This window comes from Prosopis cineraria, unplaced genomic scaffold (assembly GCF_029017545.1).
Source record: "Prosopis cineraria cultivar Desert tree isolate PC_DT_omini unplaced genomic scaffold, ASM2901754v1 PC5, whole genome shotgun sequence".
NCBI lineage: Eukaryota > Viridiplantae > Streptophyta > Magnoliopsida > Fabales > Fabaceae > Prosopis > Prosopis cineraria.
The window spans coordinates 14,734,411-14,740,340 of NW_026555336.1; the positions used below are offsets into that span (position 1 = coordinate 14,734,411).

General features: G+C 34.8%; 1 non-coding gene across 1 annotated transcript; it reads left to right on the forward strand.

Moving 5' to 3' along the window:
- Window positions 1-707: 707 nt before the first annotated feature.
- LOC129312249 (small nucleolar RNA R71) lies at window positions 708-814 on the forward strand. Its single transcript, XR_008593496.1, has one exon. It is a non-coding gene; the product is annotated as a small nucleolar RNA R71 (small nucleolar RNA).
- Window positions 815-5,930: the final 5,116 nt, after the last annotated feature.

Consider the following 5,930-nt stretch of genomic DNA (forward strand, 5'->3'; position numbering starts at 1 on the left):
TGCTTACGTAACACATTCACATCATTAGAAGAGTTCGAATTAGAAGAACTCTCAATTGGAACAAGCCTCCTATCACTATAAGAATTAGAAGAAGGTGTAAGAGAATTACCACTTGGATTGTAGCTTTGAGAAGAGCTACCTTGAGACAAATGAGGTGGAGGGTCACGCCAAAGGTGTTTTGATAGGATCCTCTTTGTTGATTGTCTTGTAAAGCCACATTTGGATTTGAATAGGAGAAATTAGGATGGTCTCTCCATGAAGGGTTGTAAGTATTAGAATAAGCTCCTTGCCCTTGCCTCCCACGATAGGATTGTTTTCCATTGTAGATAGCATTTACTTGTTCAAACTTAATAAGACAATTGCTTTCTACATGCATAGGTGAGTCACAAAAAGTACAAGAATAAGGGACAAGTGCTTGAGAAGTACTTACATTGCTCACTTGAGATATTTGTGGAGCCAACATTCTCCCAATCTTGGCAGCTAGCAAGTCCACATATGAATCATTAAGAACTGAGGAACCTACCATATTCACATTTCTCTTTTCCCTTGTAGAGTATTGAGCACCACTTGAAGCCATCTTGTCAATTAGTTCCCAAGCCTTTAAGGAAGTGAGGTCAATCAAGCATCCACCACTAGCGGCATCAATGTTAACTTTGTCTCTTGGAATCAAGCCCTCATAGAAATATTGGACTAAATTCTCACTAGAAATTTGATGGTGTGGGCATTTAGCCAAAAGGCCTTGGAATCTAGTCCAATACTCATAGAGACTCTCATCCTCTCCTTGTTGGACCCCATAGATTTGCTTTCTCAAATTGGTGACCTTGAATTTGAAAGAATTTATCTAAGAAGAGTCTTCTTAGCTCAGCCCATGTGCTCACTTTCACATAAGAAGGGTAGTTGAAATACCATTCCTTTGCTAAACCTTCAAGAGAAAATACAAAAGCCTTAGCTTGAACATCATCAATATTTACATGCATAGGCTTCATAGTATCACAAACCAATAGGAAAGTATGCAAAAACCTATGACAATCCTCTCCTGGTAACCCATGAAATTTAGGCAATGCATTAATCAAGGAGGATTTAATTTCAAATTGAACATTAGTAGGAGGAACATATAAGCCATAAGGATTATCATGCCAATTAGGTTGAGTTAATTGCCTAATGCTCCTCTCCTCTCTAGGGTTATGCAAGCCTTCAAATTCATTATTAACATGGCCATCATCATGCAAATTCTCATTCCCATTCCCATGGCCCTCATTATGCACATGCTCATGTCCTAGATACCTTCCATTGTTGAATTACAAACTAAATGAGAATCAAGAATAGGTTGTGATCTTCTCAATCTAGAAATAGTTCTTTCAATTTCTGGATCTAATTCAACAAAAGAGGTATGTTTTCTTCGGGTCATGCACTAATCAAGCTCAAGAAAATTAAGAACAAAGAACAAACTAAACTAAAATGCAAATCAACATGAAACAATTCAAAACACACAAAAGCAAGAGAAATAATTTTTTTTATTTTTTTTATTAAACTCAATAGCAACAAAATAAAAAAAAATAACACCAAACAAGTAGAAAGAGAGTTAGAAATGCTCAATCAAGAAGCTTTGGCAATTCTGGAATTCGCACAGTAGGCTCTCTGGAGACAGTGAACTTGTGAATTTTCTATCAGCAAATCCACATGATAAATTCCCCTCAAACTTTTATGAGAAACACAAGAGATATACAGGAAAATTATATAAAACTTTCAGATTAAAAATCCTTCCCAATCGTTCCAGAAGTTTTCACAAGTTGGTCCTCAGGTCTGGAGAAACCGGATTTGTCCAGAAGACCTTCAGAGCTTCTAACAAACTTTTAAATAGGAAAATGGAAAAATTGAAGAAAATCCTAAACACAAGAAACAAAGATAAGACAGCGATAAGAAAAATGAAACTCAAATCAATCAATTTGAACGCACAAAGAGGAAGATATGCTAACTCAAAGTTGAAACAGGGTTTTGGGAATCCTCTGTAATGGCTCCCTGGACCTTGTTAGATTGTAAAATTTCCACAGGACACTTCCCACGTCCAAAATTGACCAAACTAATTTTAAAGTGAAGCTAGGATATAGAGCTTTCAATTAAAAAAATATCCTAGCTTTCAATTCCCTAGACACTTCATTCCCAGTTAATTTTTCAATTTCAGATAGAGACACTAGAAACAGAGTATTTTCAACTCTACACCAAACCAACGAAAATTGCACTAATTTTTTTTTCTTTTACAAAACAGAATAAAAACACTCAAAACACACAAAAAACACTAAACAAGAAACAAAAAACAAATTTTTATAATTTTTCAAAAAATTTTCCAGGAACACTAAAAATGTAAATTAAGTACTAAACAACCTTAGAATTAAACTTAAACCATTCCCCGGCAATGGCGCCAAAATTTTGATAGGAAATTAGTCGCTTATCCTCAAAATTACACTAAAGCTAACCCTAATGCAATATAGGGCCAACCCTAGGTCATCTCCCAAGATTTTTTAAGTCTAATTGAAAGTTATCTAGTGAAATAAATCAACCAAAGTTTGTAGGAATTTAGTTATCTAGCTAATTATCTAAACTAATTACCTAATGTGCAAGTAATTAAAATGCTAGTGAAAGTGAGTGAAATGAACTTCCCTTTTTACAATAATGGAACCCTAGAGATTAGTTGATTTTGGACTCATTATCTTCTCATGATTAGGCTAAGTTTAGCTTCCCTTTCCTCTTGACTAAAGCTGTCATGACTTAAGAAAATTATCCTAAGCCAATTAACCTAATTAGCTAACCTCCCTAGGTCTTAGATTAAAGTCCCTAGTTCAATTAACCAATTGGTGAAGACATTAGCCAAGTGATTCACTCAAAATCCTCTCTCAACAGCCATGGTCAAACACATAAATTGAGCAACCACAAGATTATGTCAAGCTACTCAACAACACAAGCATTAACACCACAAGATTATGTCAAGCTACTCAACAACACAAGCATTAACACCACAAGATTATGCAATATTAACACAAGAAATTCACTAATTGAAAAACACAAGATTATGTGCCAAACAAAGAGTGGCAAAATTCAGTCATGGCTGTCCAAGGAAGAAATTAAATGAAACAATCCTCTCTCTTTACATCAACATCAAATTCAAATTAGAATTTATAAGCTAAGATGATTAGACCCTAGATTAAGGAATCTAACCATCTAGTAAAAAGAGAAGAGGATAGGAAACAAAAGAACTTAGCCAATTTGAAGCTCAAGACTCATCCTCCATCTTCATCTCTCTAGGATTCCACAAAGAAACTTAGCCAATCTTCATCTTCAAGAACCCTAGTGATTGCTTGTGAAGGCCAAACTCCATAGCTCTTGAATGATGGAAATGAGCTTCAATCCTTGTGAAAATGGAAGGGATGGAACGAAAATGAAGAGAGGAGAAGAATGGTATGAGTTTTGTGGAGGTTTGGTGGCTGAAAATGGAGGTTAGGGTGCTGGAAAATGAAGAACAAAAGAGAGAAAATGAAGAACACTATGAACAAGAGAGAGAATGTGGAAGATGAATGAGATATGTGTTGGATCCCATTTGGGACTTAAAATGGCGTGCTCCTTGGTGTCTCCCATCAGCTGAAGCTTAATTAAAATAAGGAAAAAGAAATTAAAATGTAAATGGGAGCCTTGTCACACTTGCAAGGTGGCAACTTCCTATTGGTTTGTAGATGATTCCAATGTGTGCCTAATTTCCCATGTGTCATCCACATCATTTTAGCTGATCTAATCCCTCAAAATAATCATAATTCACGTGCAAACCATCAGCCATTGTCCTCAAGGAGTGTTGACCTCAATTGCCCAATTGATGCACAAGTCACATGCCACCTATGTCACATAAATCACATAATTCAATTAAATAGCATATGATATAATAAAATCTAATTCATGTCCAGAATTAAATTCATAATTAGAAGGGAGAATTTATTAAATTAACCAAGTTTCAGGCTGCACAAAATTATATAAAAATTTTCACACAAAGGCAAACCAAAAACTAGGACAAACTAAGACACTTAAGAAAGTGTTGACTTTTTTATTTAATTACTCCCAAACTAAAATGAATTTTAAAAATATAATTTCACCATTCATCAACTGGACATAAAATGCACTTTGTCAATTTTTCTTGTACATTTTCTCAAAAGTTCATTTTTTGGACCAAAATGCCCCTAGTGCACTGATCTTAGAAACTTAGGCAAAGTTCCAAATCTAATGCAATGTGTGCACTTGAAGGTGATAAATCATTAATAAAATGGTCCTAATTGACAAATAAAAGTGGGTAACAAATGTGTTCTATCAAGAGGTTGGGTTTTGCTCATCAATAGTTTAAGCCTATTGACTTAGTTATAATTTTGCTATTTGAGCACAATAAAATTTAAATTAAGGTTTGGTTTTTATTATGAGGGCTAAAAAGTTGGTGACAATAAGTGAAGGTTTTTAATTGATTATAAATTATATAAATTGGAAATTAGCCTAGTGATAGTTAATAAATGGTTTTGGTGGTTAAATGATACTATGTGAATGGTTGGTTTAATATATGGACCATTAGGATGGATTATGACTCATTAACTCAAGTTGTATGGTATGAGTTATAGTCTTCATTAATGCTATTTGTCATGATAAGTGATGTGGATCACTTATATGTTGTAGGGAGTTGTTAGTGGAACTTATTGAGAAGTTAAGGAACAAGCCAAGTCCTATTTTGTACAAAAGGAACCCTTTTGGTCCTAAATGGTTGAGGTAACAGGGAAATTTATATTTTTTATTACTTTATTTTAGCTACTTTTGAATAAATATTACTAGCTATCATGCATTACATGTTTTAAAAGATTAAATGTGCTTTATAAGGGGTTATGGGGTACTACTTTAATTATAGTGCAAATATGTTTTTCTAATTGTTTAACAATAATATTTTTATGGAAACAAGATTTGTTTGCGTGTATTGTAATCATAAAGAATAGAAGTTGCACTTATAGAAGTGTAACTAAGTAAGGTACCTTAGATAGGCTAAGGAACCGTTTAAGGGAGATTTATAAATGTTATACTACCTTAGAGTGTTGAAGTGGTCAATACTCGGGAAAGGTAGACAAGAATAAAAGGTATGATCTCGGTGGGAGTTTACCAATGAGAAGGCGTGGACTTTTGATATTTTATGACATATTGCCAGTACTCAATGTTGCCTTACGTATTGTGGGCTCAATGCATTAAAGTGTTTAGTGTATTGAGTGTTTGACACCTCTCAGTGGGGGAGGGAATCTGACATCTGAAGTGTGAGGTTGAGTGCCTAGACTAAGGTAGCCCTCACATAGAGAGAAAGTTAGGCTGGCTCTGAGAGGGAGTTAGCTTTGACTGCTCAGGATTCACGTCACAGGAGCATAAACAGTTCGGTGGATTAAATCATGCCTTAGATTATGTTTTGTTCCTATGGAGGTACAAATGGGTGTAAGGTTTACCTGCGAGTTAAAGAGTATCAGGAGGCATTCTGTTGGTCATGAAAGGCCATACCAGCCTATGTCATGCATTCATGCATTTTAAATGGTTAAATTATATACTATATTGAATTTATTATTTGTTTATTCGATTATGGCTTACTTTATAATAATCAATGTAGATTTCTCTATTACTGAGATTGTGATTGTCTCACCCCTTTCTTTTCAATATTTTCAGGTCCAGGCGAAGGAACCAGTGGAGGATGGGGAAAGGAGCATAGCTGGGGGTTGTTTGTGAATTGTAAAGAACTGCAACCCCTTTCTTTTGAGCAAATCTTTTGTAATGTATTTAGAATCAGGGTGCCAATAGGATGTGATTATGTATATGTGTGTGAGTATGTGTGGATTGTATGGCTTGTGTACGAATTTTTGTTTGCTTGTAGACTTGTA